The sequence below is a fragment of the Sciurus carolinensis genome, chromosome 2 (genome assembly GCF_902686445.1).
Source record: "Sciurus carolinensis chromosome 2, mSciCar1.2, whole genome shotgun sequence".
NCBI classification, from domain to species: Eukaryota; Metazoa; Chordata; class Mammalia; order Rodentia; family Sciuridae; genus Sciurus; species Sciurus carolinensis.
The window spans coordinates 94,634,058-94,658,165 of NC_062214.1; the positions used below are offsets into that span (position 1 = coordinate 94,634,058).

General features: G+C 39.3%; 1 pseudogene; it reads left to right on the top strand.

Annotated features, from left to right (window-relative positions):
• The first annotated feature begins 234 nt into the window (after positions 1-234).
• Positions 235-5,022, top strand: LOC124976369 (tRNA (uracil(54)-C(5))-methyltransferase homolog; annotated as a pseudogene).
• Positions 5,023-24,108: the final 19,086 nt, after the last annotated feature.

Consider the following 24,108-nt stretch of genomic DNA (forward strand, 5'->3'; position numbering starts at 1 on the left):
CTATCCCAGAGGGTCACTCTGAAGCTCCCTGGAGCATCTGCATGGAAGTTCTGCCTCCTTCTGATTCAGCTTTCTGCTGGGATCTTTGGATTATCTCAATACTTCCACTCTACCTGTCAAGGCACATGCTGTCTGCTTTGACACAGGTATTCTTTGGCAGTCATTTCATATCTATTGATTGTGCCAACTCCATGGTGTTGTTCATTGTCTCTGAAGACCTAAGTCCTAGGAACAATGGCGGACTTGATGGGGATCTACTTGGTAATGTTAGGCAATAAGCAGATTGCTTCTCTGAGGACCATTCTTTTAGAGACAGATAAGTTAAGTAGAAAATGCCTTGCAAAACGAGTGCTGAACAGAAACTGGTGGTGCTGAATGGAAAGATATGGGGAAAATATAGGGAGAATGTTTTTATTCCAGGTCCTTGAATCAGATTAATTGCAAGTAGATGTCGGGGTTTCTAGGGCCCCCAGCCTTAGGCATGGTCAAGATGGCGCCTGACGCTGAGCCAAAAGCGGCCAGCTATACAGTAAACAACCAGCGAATTCCAATGATTGGCTAGTTAACGATGTGACTAGAGCATGCCCCCCTCGTGTACCCATCCTGTGCCTGCAGCTGTCCGCGTTTATCTCGTGTACTCTCCCCTGATTGGTTGAAGTGTATATAAGCCTGGTGGGTGGGAGAGTAGGGGGCAGAAGCTGAGGAAGAGGCAGAAGCGGCGGGGACGGAAGAAGCGGAAGAAGCGGAAGAAGCGGAAGAAGCGGCGAAGGCGGAGGCAGAGGTTGAAGCCAAGCTGGAAGCAGGGAGTACGCGGGAGCTGGAAGAAGCTGGGAGAAGGGAAGCTGGGAGTGCGCAGAAGCTAGGGGTAAGAGAAGCGTAGGAGAGGAACTGTGCACAATAAACTTCCAAAGCTTCAGACATTTGTCGTGTTTCTCTCTGCGGCCAGAGGGGACGCGATAAGTAGACTCTTGGTGATTATTTTTATCAGCTGCCTTAAATCCTCTCCAGAAAAAATGACAGGGACATATACAAACCAGCAAGTAAACAATACATATGTAGACAAACGAGTAGCATTTATGGAGTAGTTACCAGGTGCCAGGTAATGTCCTAAGTGTTTTTCACATATTGTTTGTTTAAATCTTCACAGCAATGTGTTGATAATAAATTCTAATCTTATTGATTTGTTGAATATTTGTCATAACAGATAGGGCTGTGCTGGCCTTCTGCAGGTTGAACCCCTGCAATACTTGCGTCAACCCTAACAAACAACAAAAAAATACAGCTGGGAGGTGATGAAGGAAGCATTGTCAAGAAGATTACCCGATACTATCACAAAAGCCTCAATAACCTTATATAAAAAGAGAAGGAGAAGGAGGAGGCAGCAGGGGGAAAGAGGGAAGAAGAGGAAGAAGAAGAAGAAAAGAGAAAAGAAAGAAAAAGATAGGGAGTGGGGTATTGGGGATTAAATTCAGGGACACTTGGCCACTGAGCCACATCCCCAGCCCTATTTTGTATTTTTTTAAGAGACAGGGTCTCACCAAGTTGCTTAGTGCCTCACTTTTGCTGAGGCTGGCTTTGAACTCAATCCTCCTGTCTCAGCCTCCCGAGCTGCTGGGATTACAGGCATGTGCCACTATGCCTGGCAAGAAAAAGATATTTTAAAAATCAAACTTCTACAGGGTCATCTGCCCAGCAACTATCTATTCAACTTCAGACTATTGCCACCCTTGTTATTAAACCTTGTCGCCAAGGATTATTGTTTCTAAATCTTATGTCATCTTCCTCACTTTTTGCCAATAAAAACTTCCCCTTCCCTCAACTTCTTCCCCTGCTCCCCCTCAAGGCTAATGTTGGGAGGTTTTTGCTGTTATTGCTTTGTTCTTTTTAGTTATGACTAGCATTAGGATTTATTTTGGCATAATTATACAAACATGGAATATCATTTGCTCTCATTCAGTCCCCAGTACTTCCCTTTTCCTTTCCCTCTTCCTTCTCCCTTTTCCCTTCCTTCTACCCTACTGATCTTTCTGCTATTTACTTTTTTTTTAATTAGTGCCTTGGGGATATACATAAAGGTAAGATTCACTGTGGTATATTCACATATGTACATAGGAAAGTTAGGTCAGACTCATTCTGCTGTTTTTCCCTTATCCCATCCTTCTCCCCTCCCCCTCAGTCCCCTTCCTCTACTCCATTGATCTTTCTTCTATTTTTTTTTTTTTTTGCACTTATTTTGGACTAACTTCCACATATCAGAGAAAAACCTTTGACTTTCTAGGTGTGACTTATTTCACTTAGCAAGATAGTCTCCAATTCCATCCATTTTTCAGCAAATGCCATCATTTTATTCTTCTTTGTGGCTGAGTAATATTCCAGTATGTGTGATGTGATAGGTGTGTGCATGTAGCACATTTTTTTAAATCTCTTCATCTGTTGAAGGGCACCTAAATTCCATAATTTTGCTATTATGAATTATGTTGCTATAAATATTGATATGACTGCATCCCTATAGTATGCTGATTTTAGACCTTTTAGATAAATACCAAGGAGTAGGATAGCTGGATCATCTGCTGGTTTCATTCCTAGTTTTTTGAGGAGCCACCATACTTCTTTCCAGAGTGGTTTTACTAATTTGCAGTCCCACCAATAATGTATGAGTATACCCTTACCCCCACGTCCTCACCCACTCATTATTTGTACTCTTGATAATTGCCATTCTGACCCCTCAACCTGACTGCACTCATAGTCTACCATGGCATAAGTATTCCCATTGCAATGCTCTCATATCCAAAATAAGCATCCTTATTCTTTGGAGAACCCCATTTTACCAACATTGTTGGGTGGGAGAGAAGCTGTTAAAAACACTGATAACTATTTCAGACAGGGGGAACCAGTCCTCACTATGCACAAGTTGAATAGTGAGACACAAATATTTGTTCCACAAACATTAGCAAATAACTTTTATTCAATCAAAACAGCCTCTCTTAATGATCACTGAAACAATGAACAGACAGAACTCCATGTTTTAAGTAAAATGCAGCTGACTTTCAGATTCTAGTCAGAAAAACTAGATGTCAGAATGGTCCTGTTGTCAGTTACACTCTTGGAAAGCTGATCCTGGGTGTGTATGTACATGTCTGCCTGCATACATGCACACACGTGCACACACACACACACACACATACACACACACACACACACACACACACACACACTGTTCTAATAAGAACATATAGTAGGCAAAAGGGAAGAGTCTGCCATGTCCCAAGAAAAACAGTTTCCTTTGTTTCTTCACAGATTTCACTTATATGTAATAAAGTCATATTCTACTGAATCAGACAGAAAATTCTTTTCAACCTAATAAGTTACATGGGCATTTATGCTGTATAGCAGGAATGCATGAACATGTCTTTAATATTGAGAAACTATATTTTTTGAAAGGTTACATTTAGACATATCAAACAGGAAACTTCTCAAGATAATTTTCCTTCAACACCAAATTACATTTCTAGAATGTTACATTTTTCTTGTTTGTCCAAACAAGTCAATTCCATGGTTTGAGCAATGTCAGAAGATGCAGCTGTTTGTCTTTTGGCAGATTGAGCATCCAGTACTAAGTCCCTCACTGTGGAACCCTCCTTCCTTGACTGCTAAGGTCAGGAGGCCCAGGGCCTATTATGGCTGAAGTGGAGGAGGAGCAGGGCAGATGAGGAGGCGATTCCTTATGAAAGCAAGGATAGAAACCTGATGTGAGAAGCTGGTTATAAGGCAGATTTGTTCCACAAAGTGCTTTCATGTGATCACTCAGAAGGTACAACTCAAGTGAAATTTGAAACTCAGAAGAAAATTTTACAAAGGCTAAGTCTTCCCTACAGGTGCTCAACAGTCAATGGCCCAATCACGGCACCCAAATCTGAAGGGCTCTGTTGTCTTCTCCATCCTGATATACCCTCTCCTGTCTTCAGTGGTTACTGAAATAAGCCCACCTTCTCTGTGAAGCAAGGGCCAGATGGCAACCCAAAGACTGTGAGGCCCTACATAGGAACTTGAAGAAATGAGAACATCATCTGCATTCAGCCTGACCATCTGAAAAATATCCCCCAAAAATACAATCAAGTGACTCAGTGCAATAAAGTATTCTTTCAACATTCTCCAGTGGAACCCTGTCCTCTATTTCATGAAGGTGGACACTGGTGTGAGTTCATAGTTTGTGCCAATAGTCAAGGACATACAATGGCTATCATCATTTTCTATCCCCAGGAATTAAGTCAGGAGGAGCTATATATTCAGAAGGAAACCATAAAGGAATTTTTCATCAAAGGCCCTGGAGTAGTCTGTGACTTGACCTCATTTTACTTCCAGGAATGCACCATGACCCATCATAGCCATCAGCAGTCCCCTTACCAGATGTGGGAAGCCTCACATCTTTGAAGACCTTCTGGGTTTGAAGATTCACATCTCTCGAGATTCCTTTTTCCAGATTAACACTGCTGTGCAGAGATGCTCTTTTGAACTGTGGGGGAGCTGAGGGGAGTGAATCCTAATACCACCCTCCTTGACATGCTGTGGAACTGGTGTGATTGGCCTCTCTCTGGCTCAGCGTGCATCCCAGATCCTTGGGATTGAATTAATGGAGCAGGTGGTAGAGGATGCCAGGTGGACAGCAGCCTTCCATGGCATCACCAACTGTGAATTTTATGCTAGTAGAGCAGATAAGATTTTGCCACAGCTACTCAAATCGAAGGAAGACAGGCAGTCAATTGTCACTGTGGTGAACCCAGCCCACACTGGACTGCATTACCAGGTGGTTCAAGCTATTCGAAACTGCAGGGCCATCCACACTCTAGTTTTTGTTTCCTGCAAGCCCCGTGGTTAAACCACAGGAACATCATTGAGCTGTGCTGTTCTCCAAACTCTGCTAAGAAGCTTCTAGGCGAGCCTTTTGTACTGAGACAAGCCATACCTGTGGATTTGTTTCCCCATACCCTGTACTGCAAGCTGGTGCTCCTCCTCACTCGATAAGCAATCTCCTAGAAGACCAAAGTTTATCGTTAAGGCTGAAGTGTTGGAAACTTTAGGGTATCACTAAGTTGCTGAGCATCTTGCAAAGTTGCTGAGACTGGTCGTGAACTTGTGATCCTCCTGCCTTATCCTCCTGAATCGCTTGTTGTGGCACTGACTTGTTAAGAACCAGGCCTGCCCCACATCATGGATTTGTTCTGATTATAGGCTAAAAACTATCCTGGTTTGCCCTGGAATCTGCCATTTTGAGCAAGCACCAATAATGCATCTGGGGAATCCCATCAGTCTTGGGCAAATTAGGATTTTTTTTTTTATTATGAGGTTCATAATTCCTTCTTCCAACCCCTGAATTTCTTGTAAACTAGAAATTAGGTCAAATGACTTGATTAGATCCAGAGTAAAACATTTTTGATTTTATATATATATATATATATATATTTTTTTTTTTTTTTTTTTTTTTTTTTAAGTTCTGGGAGCTCAGTGGTAGAGCTCCTGGGTTCTATCACCAGTACCAGAGGAAAAAAAGATTATGTGTGACACTCTTGACTCTTGTCCTTTACTCACTCCTTCCTCTTGCAAAATGGAAAATGAAAATGTCTATTCTTTGTATTCTAGAATGGAGCAGGAGAAATAAAATAGAAATCTGATCTATGATCACTCAAATACATGTGTTATTTGAAGAAAGTTTCTAAGAATCTTAGAGATAGAAGAGAATAAAAAAGGTGTTGAGAGTCATTGTTTAAAGGTACAGTTCCCCCCCCACCTCTGCAGTTCAGATAGGCCTAATTCATCTCCTCTGCAGGACTTCCCAGGCTAAGGACCTTCTTTGAAAATCAGGTGCCAGTGCAGGCCATATAGCCCATCTCGTAGAATGCCTGCCTCTCATGCTGGAGGCCCGGGTTCAAGTCCCCAGCACTCTGGGTTTGTGGAAATTACCAACAAATGAAAATCAGGTGCCAACACTGAATGCAGTATTCCCACAAGTGAAACAGCACATGGCAGTGCCGCCCACCCCCCCCCCCCCACCTTAAGCTTGTGATCTTGTTCCCAGGACCTGCAGCACATCACTGATAATGCACTGTCCTCCTGTGTTTGGAAAACAAGACCAGGAGAAACATACCCAGCAGATATGACTCTTTGGGATATTTCCTTCCACTCCAAAAAAGGTTGATATTTTCTACTCTAGTATATTGATCTCTCTGGCTTTCGTAACCAAAACCACAGTCTGAGAGGCTTTGTTTCTGTACCCACATCTTCAAATTTTCCCATAGTTGCTTAAACCTGTTCTTCTTTACCAATGTTAATAAAATTCCTATTAACTTCTTTCTATAAAACTTGTGAAAATTACTATAACTTTATTCCCTTTCTCTGACTTTTTTCCTTTCTTTTTTCCTTCCCTTGAAGCATTCTTTCTGACAGTTGCATTGTACATCTATACTGCATCTTATCCATGCTTGAGTTCTTATTTTGACTCTTTTTTTTTTAATAAAAACATGTTTCTTTTTAAAGATATGTTATTGGCTAATTCAAAATACTTGCATTTTGATCCAGCAATCCCAACTACTGGGCATACATCCAAAGGAAATTAAATCAGTATGTCAAAGAAATATCTGCATTCCCATGGTCACAGGTAACCAGAATATGGAATCAAACTGAGTATACATCAACACAGAGGGATAAAGAAAATGCGGTAAATAAGCCAATCCCAAAAAACCAAAGGCTGAATGTTCTCTCTGATATGTGAACGCTAACACAATGCAGGGGGGTGGGGTGGAGAACAGAAGTTTGTTGGATTAGACAAAGGAGAATGAAGGAAGACGGGTGGAGTGGAACCAGGAAAGACAGTGGAGTGAATCAGACACAACAATCCCATGTTCATATATGAATACATGACCAGTGTAACTCCACATCACATACAACCATAAGAATGGGAAGTTATACCCCATGTATGTATGATATGTCAAAATACTCTCTACTGTCATGTATAAATAAAAAAAACCTTTTTTTAAAAAAGGAAGAAAATGCAGTACATGTACACAACGAAATTCTATTCAACCTTTGAGATGAGGAAATACTGTCACTTGCAACATAGATGAACCTAATGGAAATTATGTTAAGTGAAATAAACCAGGCACATAAAAATAAATACCACATGACCTCATTTATACATGGAATCTAAAAAAGTTGAACACGTACAAGATAGGATGGTGGTGAGCAGGGGCTGGCAAACACTGGTGGGAGTGTAGTGGGGGTGTGGAAGAGATGTTGGTCAAAATATACAAAATTTTAGTTAAATAAGAGGAACAAGTTCAAGAGATCTGTTACATATCATGGTGTCTGTGGTTAATAAAAATGTGTTTTATTCTTGAAAAAATTTTAATAAAGTGTTTTCAACACAAAAAATTATAAGCATGTGTGGTTACACATATGTTAATGACAATTATATAATGCATATGTATTTCAAAACAACATGTTGTCCATGATAAATATATGCAATTTTTATTTGTCAGTTAAAAATAAATTTTCAAAAATTTGCATTTCTGATTATCTCCCTTTTGAGGCTTTTATGCTGGGTCTAAGATTCTCATGTCATAATCCTTTCTGTTCAACCCTTTGGTAGCTGATGCTCCACTGTCTTCTCAAATTTAGTGCTATAGTGGAGAAATTTGACATTTGTTTTATTTTACAGATACTTATAGGATTCTCTCCCCCCACCAAAAAAAAAAAATCCAACAGAACATCCTCACACTAGCCAATCAGTGAATCTTTTTGTTCTGAATATTCAAATCTTCTATCGGCTGGTGGAAGTTGTCTTCTATCATATTTGTTATTATTACTTCTGTTTATTTTGTCATCTCTTTCTAGAATTCTTAATATACATATTTTGGATTTATGGTAGCTCTCTTCAAAGTCAGTCTCTTCTCTCCTCACAAATTTCCCCTAAGCTAAGGGAGAACATCCATAAGCAATTAGTTTCCTATACCAGTCTGTGTTTCTGTGTTTCTTCCTTTCAGTTTTTATTTCAGCACTTACATTTTTCCATCTCTACAACATCTTTCTTAGAGTCCATTTTCTGTACAGTGGTCATAATGTCTACTCTAGCATTTAGATTCAAGCTCCTCCTGAATCTTGATAAGAAAATTTAATTTAAATCTCCTATAGTTTATCCCAGAACTTCAATAATGAGAGACAACTTGATTGCTAAGATTTGTCACTTTCTCTTAAAATGTTCTCTCTTTTCAGGTTTTTCACAAGCTATGTGCTTGTCTACTTTTTTAAAATTATTATTCAGATGTCTAAAATTTGTCTACAGCCCTATTCTAACATTTTGGCCCAAAAAAGTGGCAAAGAAAAAGTTTAAATTTGTGATAGTTTTACTTAGATCTGGAAGCCAATAGGAAAAAATCAACAAGCTCTAACAGAAGTAGTTACAGCAGGGAGCTTCGCCTCTGTGCCTATAAGCTTTGTCTGCATCTTAGTTACAGCAACCCTGAGTACTCTGGGCAGTGCCCCCAAATCCACAACTGCCCTAGTGAAGAACCAGTCATAGTAGTGCCCTAAATTTGCTCAACCTGTCTAGTCACATCAAATATAATAATAACAATGATAATTGCTAACGTTTCTGAACGGTTATAATATCCCAGGCACTCTTCTGACCTAAGTGTAAACTGAACGTAAACATTGTAAAAGAGACTCTTATTTGTAGTCTCCTCTCCTAGGTTATTTACCAGAAAAATAACTGAGATTGAGATCTGATCCTTTTACTCACCAGCCAACTAACAGTAGAGTGGCAGTATAATTTATTATTTAAACTGAGGCACTTTTTAAAGCAAAAAGGGAAATTAAAAATTATAAGACAATGGTAAACTAGGAATGTGCCAGGTAAACTGAAATATATATCTACCGTAATCATAGCACACCCTCACCTCCATTCGGGGTTACTCTAAATTAGAGCCAGAGTGTATGCTCAAATTGCCCTCTTAACTAGAAGATCCTCAAAAAACATTTTTAGTGATTGCCAAATAATCTATGTCTTTACCATTATTTAACCATTTCCTTATTGATGGGCTACTTCCCATTTTCATCTGTTAAGTATACACAAATATCTTTGTGCATAAAAATATATTCTTAATTTAGGTTTTTCCTTGGACTAGGTCCCAACATAAAAATTATATAGTTAACTCTTCTTCCTTCTCTTCCACTCTTTCTTCTCCTTTTCTTACCCTTCTTTTACCCTATTCTAAAAGTCAAATGGAAAGTAGTTATAATATCTTACTGGTTCCCTGATTGATGAATAAGAAAATCTTTGACATATGCTCATTTTTTATTTGTATAGAAACCATGATGTTACTTTTTTTTTAATTATGCTTTTACAGTTTTGAAGGACACCCACCAGGATACCCTGCCCAAGCCTGGAAAACGACACTGCCAGTGAGCAAAACCCGTTTGGGGAGTGAGGTGGGATGGTGGAACTAGGGGTGGCTTAAAACCAGGCACATCTTTTCTTGGCTGCCAGAAGTGATCCTCAAACAGAAATAGAACTTCAACCTCTCTGTCTCCCTGTGTCTCCAGGCTCTCATACTCACCCCACAATGCACACACTAAATTTGCATTTTGTTTTTGTTTCTAGTTTGTACATCAAGAATAAGTTATGGTGGCAGTGATGATAAGTGAAATTTGATTTTATGTTCTATTTGGTGATGTAGATAAATGAATTAATGAATCATAGGTGTCTATTTTCTATTGTATGAAAGGATAGAGAATTCCATTAGTCTTTTTCAATTGTCTCTTTTTCAATTAAAATCTTATGCTAACCAGGAAAGCGACAGCTCTATGATTTCTGAACCTGAGTTTTTGTGTTGCTGTCTTTATTCCTAACTTGTGAGTAAATATGTCCACCTGAAGCTACAAACTCTTTACATGGATGTTTGTCTGTGTGTCTGTAATTCAAAAAGTCTACCTCTACAGTGTGAATAGTAATGTTTCCCTATTGCTAGAGGCATTAAATTAGCTTACAGTCTTTTTTTTAATTAAAAGAAATTCTGTTCTGATTGGTCTTAAGAAATAAATGAGATCCTCTAAACAAAATATTTCTAGAAGTATTTCTAGAAATAATTCCCAGAAAATAAGGAAATTGGACTTTAAATATATTTTATGTCTATGTATGCTAGACACAAAAACTGAAATAAGGAAACAAGCACAGTAAGTGAAGCCCTAGAGACTGAGAAAAGGACAATAAGGTTATCCTCATGGGAAAGAAGGGTGTCGGCAGTGACTAGAGATTGTAAAGTCACTAATTATATAAACAATATGGGGAGCCAGATTTCTCAGGGTCAGAGAAAGGAGTCGCTGAAAAAAGAAATCTACAATAAGCCATGAGGAGGTGGATTCAAATTGGAAGTATCACTCTGTGCTCCTCTCTTAATACACAGATTTAAATACCTATACTCTTATCTCTATTTATAGATTCCTACTGCTACACACTGAGAAGGCCAGAGAGCCACACTCAGTGTCATGGTGCTATGAGTACATTTAGCCCCCCAATTTTTCTTTCTAAATGTCACTATCCACTTAAAGCAAGCAGGGATCCTTGGGGAAATAGAAGGTTCTAGTGCTGGTATAGGGAAATTACAAGAGGAGCATGAAATAACCTGTGCCGGAAAGAGAGAGAAAGTGCTTGCAGAATGATGAGGACCTGTCAAAAATGACACAAAATCCACTTGAAGAAGTTTCCACTGGCCAAATCTAGGATAAATAATGAAGTAATAGATTTAAAACTATGGAATAAAATGGTTCATGTTAATCTAACAAATGTCATCAATAAATAAATAAATGATTATTGGGAGACTGAGGTAGAAGGATCACAAGTTCAAGGCCAGTCTCAGCAACTTAATGAGGCCCTAAGCAACTTAGTAACGAGACTCTGTCTCAAAATAAAAATGAGCTGGAGATGTGGCTCAGTGGTTGAGCACCCCTGGGTTCAATCTCCAGTACCAAATAAAAAAATAAATGAATAATTGAAAGTTTGGTGAAATATAGGATATTTGGAGAGGAAGTGAGAAAGAAAAGGCAATGAGAAACTTGGTGGATACCATCTCAAAGAAGTGATTAACTTTAATCAGTAATGGGTTAATCAACGTGTGTATTGCCTGATGAGATGCAGTCAGAAGAACACAGCATCACTTGGGTGACATTCCTGCCAAAAATATATGACCTTGATCAAATCCTAGGGGAGTACCAAACAAGCCCTAATTGAGGGGTCATCTATAAAATAACTGACCTGTAGTCTTAAAATAAAAAAAAAAAAATTTAAAAAAAAGAGGCTTGACCACAAAAAGCAATGGCAAGGAAGAGCTGTTCCATATTGGAGAAGATTGAAAAGTCACAACAACTAAATGAGTATGTGGCTCTAAACTGGATCCTTTTGCTATTAGGACACTATTAAGACAATTGTTGAAACTTGAATAGAGTGTGAAGACAAGATGGTAGTAATGCATCAACATTAATTTCCTCACTGTGATCATGTAGGAGAATGTATTCATTTGTAGGAAATACATTCTAAAGTATTCAGGGAAAAGAGTGTCATATCAGCAACTTACTTTCAAATGGTATAGAAAAACTTCTTTGGACTCCAGTTGCAATTTTTGAAAGTTTTATATTGTTTTGAAAAAAATTACAAGGTACAAAAGTGTGAAATTTTTAATGATTCTTGGTACAAATTGCTAAGCCACTTTTCAAAATCTTGCAATGATCCAGTTCTGCCTTTTCCTATTAAATTTTTGTAATGGAAGCCAGGCACTCACTATATTCAGAGGCCTTCTTTCTAGTCCTACCTGTCACACTTTATAATAGAAGTGCTGATTTTCATGAACTCACTTATTATTTCAATGTGGGGGTAATCACTCATTGTATCATTAGCTGATAATGACCAGATGAGTTGATTGAGCTGTAAATGACTATGGTTAGAGATTGCGGCTCTAGCTGATTAGATAAATATGCCACATATTTCATTTTGATCATATCAATTTCACTATCATTTGACTGAAATGTCTTCCTTCAACCTAAAGTTCTCATTAAGGCATAGTAATTTCTCTGAAATATGACTGTATGCATGACTTCTATCAGCTAAAACCAATAGTTACAGAAAAGGAAGGTTATTTTACATTTTAGCAACTGCCTAGCTACAGCTAATTTTATGTAACCCTCAGAATATGAAAATCCTTTGAGAGAGTGAATCATATTTTTGTTATACTGGGAGTAGTACACTTATGTGGAAGGACCGAGAGACCTGTGCTTCTTTTAATTGAGTATTTTGTCTAGTTAAAGAATTTTGATGAAAATATTTGAGAATTTTTCTCCAGTTGGTCCTAGAGAATGACTCACCTTGGCCCCAGGTGCCAGGCACTATTTAGACTTTCTAGCTTTCGTGCTGAAAACCATATAGTGTACATGAATCACCAGGAAGTCCTGTGAAAAATGCAAATCTGACTCTATAGGTCCTACGAGTCTATGTTTTTAACAAGCTCCCAGGTGGATGTTGGTGCTGCTGGTACACTAATCACACTTAACATGATAGCCAGGGGCCATCAAATGGCTCACCTTTGCTGTTTTATCACAAAAAACCACAGAGGTTTTTTGAGAAGACCACAGAGGTTGTGTGAGAAGATACTTGGTAGATTAGTGGATGTACTTCTGTCTGGAGGCCCAGCTTTTTCATGAATAGCTTGGGTACAGAATTTTTAGAGATGAACTTAACAGATACATTAACATTTAATAAGTCAGTACTTTCTACTTCAAATGATCTCTTAACCCTGGAAAACTGGCTAATACTTTCCCCAGGATATTAATCCAGAAACTGAGACTCCAAGCAGCTAGTTTACCCAGGTTCACACACCTAGTATAAATTCTGTTAGGTTTGGATATGATGTGTCCTCCAAAAAAACTTAGGTTATGTGATACAGAAATGTACAAGGGGGAATTATTAGATTATGAGAGATATAACCTAATCAGGGCATTAATCTGTTTGATGGGTTAATAATCTGAATGGAGTGCTGAATGGTAACAGTAGGTAGGAAACAATTGGAGGAAGTGTGTAATGGGGGCATGACCTTGGGGATTATACTTTGTCCCTGGTTCATTTTCTCCCTCCCCCCCCACTCACTCTCTCTCTCTCTCTCTCCCTCTCTCCCTCTCTCCCTCTCTCCCTCTCTCCTTCCTACCTTCCATAAACTGAGCAGCTTTCCTCCACTATGCTCTTCTGCCATAATATCTGCCTCAACTTGGACCCTGATCATGTGGTTCAGAAGCCTTTGAAACTGGTTTTTGGGAGGAGTTTGGAGAAGTTTGGAGATGCAGACTGGAGAAAACTTAGAGGGTTGTAAACACAGCTTAACAGGCAATTCTGGGGCGGGGGAACTCAGAAGATCAGAATACTAATAGAAATGTAGACAATAAAGACTGCTCATAAGGTTTCAGAGGAGAACAAAGATTCTATTGGAAATTGGATCAGAGGTCATTGATGTTACATCCTGGCAAAGAACTTGTCTACATTTTGTTCATGTCCTGAGACTCTGTGAGACTGAATTTAGTCAATTGAACTAATTAATCTAGCAGAGGAAACTTGAAGACAACTCAGATGGGTGAATTCTGGCATGGGTATTGCTGGCAGCTTTCAGCCTGGTTTACTGTGATAATCAGGGGCAGAAAACAGACATTTTTTTTAAGTTTCCAGTTCAGTCAGAAAAGCACACGTAAGATTGGGATGAAGGAAATTATGGTTTTGAAGAGATTACCACTACTAAAAAGAAGTAAGTACTCTGTACAGAGACAATAGGAAAGGCATCTCAGGAATCAGCAAGAACATATCCATGGCAAGCTCAAGGGTATAAAAGTACAAACTCATTAAGAGCCTGTGGAAGTACCGTATTTGCTCCGATTGCCTAGGAAATTGTTTCCCTAAGATTTGATCCAGTATACTCAACTACCCAGGCACTCAAAAGCCACTGAAGCCATGGTCCAACAAGGACAGCCCAGGCTGGCAGCAGACCTTGGCATTGTCCATGTGGTGCTGGTTCTGCAGGAATGCAGGATGCTGGAGTTAAGGGGTCATAGAGGTGTCCACCAAAGTTTCAAAGGAAGGCCTGGGAGACCAGGTAAAGTGTAGCAGGGTCAGATTCCCTATAGATATCCTCTGAGAGGGTAATGTGTGAAGCTATGAGAATGAAGCTGAAACTGGAATGGAGAGCCCCCAGAATTAAGAGATGACAGTAATGTGGAACATCTGCCAAGGAAAGCTGCTGGCTGTGAATAGAACCAGTGTGAAAAAGAGGCCATCTGAGTTGCAACAAGAAAGTCCATAGGGTCGAGACTATCCAAGCCCTTGGGAGATCACATCTCACCATAATGTGCCCCAGATTCTGGACATGGAGCTTTTGGACTTGTTTGCCCAGCTGGGTTTTGGTCTTGTTTTGTTCCATTCCTTCTATGTCCCTATTCCTCCCTTTAGGGTTGGAAATGTTTACTCTGTGCTATTGTACATTGGATTTATTTATATATTTATGATGATATATATTTATGATGATATATGTGTATATTTGATACACACACACATAAAAACACACACACATATAATATTTGGATTTTTTTATAGGAGCTCACAGCCAAAAGTTTGCCTTGAATTTCAGATGAGACTATGGACTTGGACTTTCAGGAAATTCTAGAACTGTAAAAATTTAAGGATTCTTGGAGCTGGACTAAATGCATTTTGTATTATGAGATAGATATGAGTTTTTGAGGCCAGAGTGTTGTGGTTTGGATATGAAATGTCCACCAAAAACTCATGTGTAAGACAATGCAGGACTATTCAGAGGTGAAATTAGTAGATTATGAGAGCTTAACCTGATCAGTGGAATAATCCATTTGAGGGTTTACTGGGTGGTAACTGTAAGACAGATAGGGTATAACTAGAGAAAGTATATATAATAGGGAATGTGCCCTTGGGGATTACATTTCGTCCCTGGTTCCCCTCTCCCTCCTTCTCTTCCTCTCTCTCTCTCTCTCTGCTTCCTGGTTGCCATTAGCTGACAGCTTTCCTCTGCCGCACTCTTCTACCCTGATGTTCCGCTTCACCTAGGGCCCAGAGCAATGGAGTTGCCTGATCGTGACTGAACCTCTGAAATCATGACCACAAAATAAAGTTTTCCTCTTCTAAGTTACCCTTGTAGGGTATTTTGGTAATAGCAGCCTAAATCTGACTAACACAACTTCAAATCTCAATGGTCTGCTAGCATACCAGGTTTCTTCTCTAAGAATATTTGTAAAATAAAAGTAATCTTAGAAATAATAGTTTAAGCCAGGTGCAGTGGCACACACCTGTAATTCCAGTGGCTCAGGATGCTGAGGCAAGAGGATTTCGAGTTCAAAAGTCAGCCTCAGCAATTTAGCAAGGCCCTAAGCAACTCAGCAAGACCCAGCCCCGATAAAAAAAAAAGGGGGGGGGCTGCTCAATAGTTAAGCACCCCTGGGTTCAATCCTCAGTACCAAAAAAGAAATAATAGTTTAAGTCAGTGGGAGAGTAGTAATATACGGAGATTGGTGGCTTGGCCAAAATTATGCAACTGTTAAATGATAGAGAAAGAATTAAAACCCAGGTCTAGTTGGTTGCAAAGACTTCACATCTATCACCTATAAAGACCTAAGAAGGATGCTTTTAATAGCAGTAGCACAAGTATAATGCATCATTCTTAGAGGCATTTTAAATTTCTCAGTTGTCATTGTGGCCTCACAATATCCCTGTGAGATTAGTAGGGCAGACTTTCTATGCATACCACAAGTTAAGAAACCAAGACAATGAAAGTACAAATCAAGAACTCACAACCAGGAAATGGTGGCCCCAAAAATCTAAGTCTTGGGAAGAAGTCCACAGCCTTCACCATCATCAAAATATCTCAACATATTTTTGGAACTTTTTTTTTTCAGTGGTGGAGTCTGAACCCAGGACCTCATACACACTAGGCAAGTGCCCTACCTCTGAGCTACATCTCAACCCTTGTTTCTGGAACATTTTTAAATGGGATATATTTCCGGATATGCCTGGAGATTCTTATCTCCATCTTAAAGCAGTTATTTACAAGTGAGTCAAGGCTTTGAACTGCTTTTAAATTCCTAAAATAATAACAGGTGCTGAATAGGGACTTATTGAGAACCCACAACACATAAAATTGAAAATGATACAGGCTTCATCTTCAAGTAGATTATGAACCAGTACACATGCGAAGATGTAGGCATCACTGACTTATACAAGATGAAAAATCCATTTGAGTACATATGTACAGAAACAAGTACAAACTGAGGTAATGACTTCATAAATAAGACATATGAGCATTCCTTCTGGAGAGAGGAGAACTACTTCATACTTTGCAGGTGAATTCTCCATAAGGGACAATTATTTTTATTTTGATCCACAGCAATTTAGTTCCACCATTCTCTTTTCTGTGTCCAAGAACTCAAATAAACCTGTCAGAAGTCTTTCAGCATTTTACCCTTGATATGATGCAACTATTAGTTCTATTTTCTATTCTGAATAGTTCTCCAATGATTGCTGAACTGCTACAATAGCTTAAAAAAAAAAAAAGGAAACCACCTCTTACCCAAACATGCTGATTCACTGACCCGCATCCTGCTCCAAGACTTTGCATGTACTTTACCTTTGGAACACTCTTCCTTCAACCCTTTACCTGGGTAGTTCTCATTTCATCCTTCAGATCTCAGCTTAGCCTCATGCTTACAGGGAACTTTCTGAGTTCTCCAAGTCTAGAATAAACCCATAGCAATCTGTACAGGTTAGACTATGTGCAAAAACAATCATCCTCCACCTCTGTGGCTTTAAAACATAAAAGTTGATCTCCCACACAGACCACATTGTTGCAGATCAGCTGTGAACTCTGCTCTACATCACCCTCTCTGGGGTCCCAGTGCAGCCTCCACCATCTGTAGTATTGACAGTCACCATAAGGAAAAAAGAGTAAGGAAGTGTTTTCACCTATTTGTGACTTGAATTAACACCTCTCATATTCCATTAGACAAAATAAGTCACACCTAACTTTAAAGCAGTGAAGTGCCATCTTGTCGTGTGCCAAGGAGAAGAAAGAATCTTTGTGAAAGTCACTAACAACCAGCACAGAGTTCTTTCTGCTTGCTCCCAGAATCCCAGTACTCACCACAACTGTGGGACTTCCAATACTGCTTTGAAATTATCCTAATTATTAGTTAGTATACTGCCATCCTCAATAGACTCCAAGCTTCCTAAGGACAGACACTCAAACTCACCTATATCTTTACCTGTCATAGTATGTGACACATACATTATTTTTCAGGGGGTGGTGGACTTAAATAAGACAATGTCTTCTTTTTATAAAATGCATGTCTGTGTCTTTAAATTTATGATTTCAAAACAATTAAAATTCAAAATGATATTTGTGTCTTATGTTCCTTAGGAAAGATATGCATATAGCCTTCAGCTACAATTCTGACTTTGCTTGTGAATGCAAATATTTTAACAAGTATAACACACAGAAGCTTGAACTATCAATTATTCCTAGCAGCATATGTAAAATACCTTGTTTATCCCAGAGATCCTAAATTAGACTGAAGAAAAAAAATTCTCTATCTTTAAAAGTATTTCTGAAATTTTGCATGGGTCCTCAACTTGTCTTGTAAATTAATCAAAAGTTCTTAACATTTAAGAAAAAAGGAATATTTGATTTTCTTATTTATGAGTGGGCTTTGTTTGATTGCTAAACATGATAAGGTGAGTTATCTGTCATAAATTTTTATGTTTATAATTTGATACCTTTTTTTGTACTTTAAGTTTTTCAAAGATTTCAGTTAAATTTCTATCCCTCCAAAAAAATGGTTTAGAGAATAATTCACCAGGTCTGGTGGAGTAGTTCAGTGGTAGAGCACTTGCCTAGCACACATGAGGCAACCCTCAGGATGGAGACAGAGAGAGAGAGGGAGAAAGAGAGAGAGAGAGAAGAAAACTCACCAATTTGCTGTTTAATTCCAGCCAATGAGGTAAAGTCTTTGAAAACATCTAGCTACTTACCAGTAGTTTGGCTAAATTAAATGGTGTGTTTCCAGCAAACCAGTGCATATAATAACTACAAGGTATTTTGGAAGAAAAACAATGTATACACTTCTAATAAAAATTACAGTCACTGAAATGTCACATTTTCTTAAATACAAATTTGTTTTTAAAGGAACCATGTCATTTTTAAGATGCAAGTATTGGATTTAGCATTTAGATTCAGAATGAAGAATATACTTACCAATTTTCTCTTCTTTCATTTTAAAAGCTTTTTTATTCTTGGATTGGTCCTAAGAAAAATATATGAAATATTTTATATTTGTGTGAAACTTTCATCTCACTATAATATATTTGTTTTGATCATCTTGATAAGTCTCTGAGATAGATAAGCCAGATGCTGTTAGCCCTATCTAACTTGGTTATTTTCATGTGCTATGCAGTTCCTTCTTCTCAATCTCTTTCCAGTAGTTAACTTTTAATAGGGGAATTTAAATAAATCCTCTTAGCAACTGACATTGAATCAGCTCTCCTCCCATTACAATTTGGGCAAGAAAATCTTCAACAGGGAATTCTATCTATGGAATCTTTTCCTGATGACAAAAACAACTTGATAAGTTATGGAATATATCTCGATGTCTACTTCAGAGAAATGTAAGTCCCAATAAATGACTGTTAAATTTTAGAGTTATATCACATAGTTTTTACATTTAAAAATAACTATGGTTCTTGTTTGATACCATTAAAGAGGAATCAAATTGGAATTTATTCTTTGAGACCCCTGAAGTATTAAATAGGTAATGTATGCTCCCCTGCAAATCTATAACATTACTTAAACTAAGTAATGTGTAATAAAGTTGATCTTGCCATTCCTTTCTCATTGTTCCACCTCTCAACAAATATTTACTGAGCATCTGCTATGTTCCAAGCCTGTCAAGCACTTCAAAGGGTGATAACCATTCTTTGAAAGTGGATAATATCCAGGGAAGTTGACTTACAGCAGAAAGAGGAGGAGGTCAGGGAAGACTTGCCTGCAAGGATGACCCTTAATCTGAAATCTGACAGATGACAAGGCACAGGCGAGGGCCAGAAAGCAAGCAAGAATGAATATGGAGTTGAGATACTTGGACAAGTTAGGTTTGGGAGATAGGAGTTAAACTGGTAAAAGCTAAGGGTTCTAAGACTGGCAGGACCTTGTAAGATGTGCTGAGGTTTTGTTCCTTATCACAAGAGCAATAGAGAGTCACTGGCCTGTTTTAAACAAGGAATGAACCTAATTAGATTCATGTTCTGAAAAAAATCAATCTCCCTTCCTTGAGGAGAATAATTAAAAAGAACCCAGGACTGGGCACAGTGGCACACACCTGTAATTCCATCTGCTCTGGAGACTAAGGCAGGAAGATCACAATCCAAGGCCAGTCTGAGCAATTTATCAAGACCCTGTCTCAAAATAAAAAATAAAAAAGGGCTGCAATGTAGCTCAGTGTTAGAGCACCCCTGAGTTCAATCCCCAATACCACAACAAAACAAAACAAAAAAAAAAGGTAAAATAATAAAAAGTCTAGGCAAGTGGTGGTGGCTTAGATTTGGTATGGCAGCAATGGTGAAAAGCAGACAAAACTGAGAGATATTTAAATAAAATGGAGAGGACTGGATGAATGATTGCTCTAGAAAATGAGGAAGAAAAAGACATTGAGAGTAAGTCAGAGGTCTCTTGGATGCTGGCACTAGCTAGCCAGTTAGAAAGCATAAGAGGAGCAGGTTTGAGTCTGGGTCTTAGATATGTGGAGTTTGAGGTGTCCTTGAAGCATCCAGGTGGAGATGTTGAGGGGGTGACTATAGAGGGCGGGAGCTCAGAGGAAAGTCCAGGCTGGAGATTTAAATTTGGAAGCCACTAGTGATTCAAACAGTGGAGTTGTACAGAGAGGGTATAAAAGAAAAAGTGAAGATGCAGGAGAGAACCAGCATTGGATCTTCCCACATGGTGACTGGGCAGAGACAAAGCCTGAGTAGGAGACTTGAAATGAAAAGTGAGGAAAACCAGGAAAGTGTTTTAAGAATGAATAATTAATAGTGTCCATTTCTGCTGAGAGAGGAAGAGAATTAAAACTGATTCATACACATTGAATTTCACTGCAGAGCAGTGAGGGCAGAGATTTGAGCCTGTTCAAATGTCAGGGAAAAGAATCTGCTTGGCAGGGAAGGGCCACACACACAGACAGAGTGAGGGGTTTCATTCTGATCCTCTCCAACATCATCCCAATAGACTAACAGCTGTGTGTTGTGCTGTAGAGCATCACTCTAAAGCATCTCTCCAGACTTCATCTTACCTTAAATTATTATTCCCATTGGAATACTAATACTGCTGTATGACATGGGATTGTTAGGAAGGTTACAATAAAACAAGAGGTGAACAGGGACTCTGAACTATAAAATGGATTCAAAGTGTAGCAAATAATTTTTCTCCTAAAGGTCCTAATCATCCAAAGCTTACCTGACCTATGTCCTCTTACTTAGGTCCCTGCCAGAAAACTACTACCCAGTGTTCCTTCCAGTGACTGATAATGGCCAACTCTGCTGACACTCCCAGGTGTCAATGGGTCCTCCTGTAGCCAAATGATAATACATGGAAAGAAGATTCCAACATCCCAGTGCAGACAGCATGACTGACCAGCAGCCAGAGATGATTCTGAGCAAGAACATTTTCCTCTAGCACACCTACGATCATAGCCAGTAGGCAAATGCCTTCTCCACTGCCTCAGGAAGCACTGATTATTAGGTAGTATAAAGAATGTCACTTTTTCCCTCTCCCTCCCTCAATCGAATCACCCAACCTTGTGAAGATTACAGAGGTTTTGTTTTGTTTTTAAACCAAAGGCGTCATTCAGAAAAATAAGGCAAGAATGCCATCTTGGGGTTTCTGCTGACAGCACAATCTGCTAAGCAGCAGATGGGAAAAGAAATGTGTTCCTGGAGGTTGCTCAGTATCAGTAGAGCAGTGGACTGAGATCCGTAGGGCATTTTTCTGGTTGACTAAATTTAGCTGGTGGAATCCTACAATTAAGCAATGTAAAAGTTGAAAATCAGACCCCACCTGATTTTGACCTGTGCATACTGAACTTCCAGCTCCATCCCTCTCAGTTAGTACCTGCTCATAGCTGGTCTTACCTGTCCATGATCTGCTGGACAGGATGACTCGGGATTGGAACATCATTTCATTCCTTCCTTCATCACCATCCTGACCTGCAATTGAGGGACCCAGCAATCAAGGGAGCCGAGGAATTCATTTAACTGATTGACGAAGGTAGACAAAAGAAAGGTCAAAAGCCTGAGAATTCATCTGGTCTTTCAGGGAGAAACCTCTAAATTCAGAAATGATGGGAATTGAAATTTAACCTTAAGGTTCAAATCAGAAAATGTTCCCTGTAGACTTCCATTGTGGATTAATAATGATGCCAATCTTCTTGTTGAAAATATAAGCTTCACAAGAGGTAAATGTTCATTTTAGTCACTTGCTTGACCTCCACTAAAAACATTAATGTCTTTATTAATTTTTAAAACTAAACATTTTAATACCTTAATGAGGATTCTCACACATTATTGGTGGGCATACAAACAGCTGCAATGCCAATGAAAAGCAATATGTCGAAGGCTACCAAAATTACAAGTGCATGTGTTTTTAAGGCAGCACTGGTCAAGGGCTATCTCAGGAACCTTCTGGGATACACAAGCATGAGTGCCAAATGGATTCCCCTGGGGGTCCAACAGTACAGCTTCAGAGAAGCCAGAGACGGGAAGCAAAGAGGCCCCGTCTGGCCACATCTGTGTGGAGCTGGTTGAAGTCTGGATGCACAGCTGTGGCTGACAGGAAAGGCGAGCCTCAGAAGACCTGAAGTGGAGCATGAGAGGTGTTCAGTGAGGGGCGCATGTCATACAGTAAGGGCTCAATAAATATTTGTTCAATGAAAAGACCCCAGGTGACCCATCACAGTCTGAGAACTAGAGGAGGCCTTGGAAGTCAACCTCTCCAACTTTCCACCTGGTGCAGGTTGCAGGTTTTCCTTCTGAAGGAGCCTGACAGATGCTTCACCACTTCCCCGAAAGGCGAGCTCACCATTCTTGCGAGGCAGGCTCTTCTGTGTTTAAGTAGCTCTGCCTACAAGGACACTTTCCGCACATGGAGAGAAATTGTCCTGTGGTAATTCCATCACAAGTTCCAGTTCAGCTCCCAACAGCATAATGGGACCTGGCCAGTGAGGCTCAGAATCACACCTATACAGTTGCTCATGTTAAGGTGAAGAGGAAGGAGAAATCCTGCATTCCATTAATCTTGGAAAACTTGACAGAATGAAATAAATTGTCAAGAGACATGAAGCACTGTTCCTGTGTAAATATAAACAATAAATATGTTATTTTGTTTTAAAAAGTAAATAATCTGTGTTAACATTTAAATTAAAAAAACAATCCATGGTCTCACTTTGTGGAGGTCAGGACTTCTTTTCTCATAGATTGAACTCTCAGTTGAATCTGGTTGGGGAAAAAACACCTCGACTATTGATTGATGTTGGATCTCTGGATGACCATCCACCTTAACAAAGCATTCATTGCCCTTGGAAATCCTACCTGTCCATTCACTTTTCCATTCTCCTCATCAATTTTCTGATACTGTCTCCCTCTCTCCTCAAGTTTCCAAGACCTCCCCATGCTCAGCTAATGACCTTGCTTCCTATTTCATTTAAAACATAAAAGTACTAAGAAAAATCCATAGCCTACTGAAATCTGTGCTTACTTCCACTAACTTCCTTTCTGTTACTATATGTGATGGTATAAAAAAAATATGTCTATGAAGTCTAGGCTATTTCTTCCTTCAAAAAGTGGAGCTCTGGCAAGGCACAGTGGTGCACAATTATTACCCTAGACACTCAAGAGACTGACATTGAAGGACAGCAAATTTGAGACCAACCTGAGCAACTTAGGATGCTGTCTCAAAATATGAAATAAAAAGGGCTGAGGAATATAACTCAGTGGTAAAGCAACCTTGGGTTTAGTCCCCAGTACCACAAAAAATAAAGTAGAGCCTAGCCAGGTATGGTGGCTCATGCCTATAGTCTCAGCTACTAGGAAGGCTGAAGTGGGAGGATCACTTGAGCCCACTTGAGTTCAAGACCAGCCTGGGTAAAAAAAAAATTTTTAAATTAAAAAAAAAAAAAGTGGAGCTTAAATCTCCTCTTTTTGACTGAGGACTTAATGACTGTTCTTAAATAGATTGTGGAGGTTCTGAAGGTGTGTGACTTCCAGGACTAGTTATGAAAGCATTGAAGCTTCTGCCTCTTCCTTTTGGGATGATTTGCTCTGGGGGAAACTGCTATGTCATGAGTATTTTCAAACAGCCCTATAAAGGAGTCCATCTGGTGAAAAACCAAGGCTTCCTTCCAACAGCCAATTTGAGCTTGCCTATCATGTGAGTGCACCATCAGGTCTCCAGCCTTCACCAGAGTCTTGTCTACGATCTAGTGAGAGATCCTGAGCCAGAGCCAACCAACTCAGATGCTGCTAAATTACTAACCAAGGGATATTATATGATATAATAAGTGTGGGTTTTTCTTGCGTTAAGTCACTAAATTTGGAGGCAGTTTTTTACGCGACAAAGCATAACTAAGACACATGGATAAACTGTGCTTGTTGCCACTTTACACCAACCCTTCCTTGTGCATGAGGTCCCATCCCCTTCCACCAATTCAAAAACAATGTTCAAACAATCGCTCCTTTCACTCTTTCATCATCAACATTTTCCTCTTTAGTGGATCATGCCCATCAACATGCCAGTGTGCTACAATATTCCCATCTCAGAAGCACAACATATGTCTCTTGGTGATACAACTGCTTTCTAGCCCCAGCACCATTTCTCTATTCCCTTTTATAGCAAGATTCCTCAAAACAGAATCTGTTATTTCTCCTTTCTCATCTTTCATTCTCTACTGAACCCCCTAAAACCAGACTCT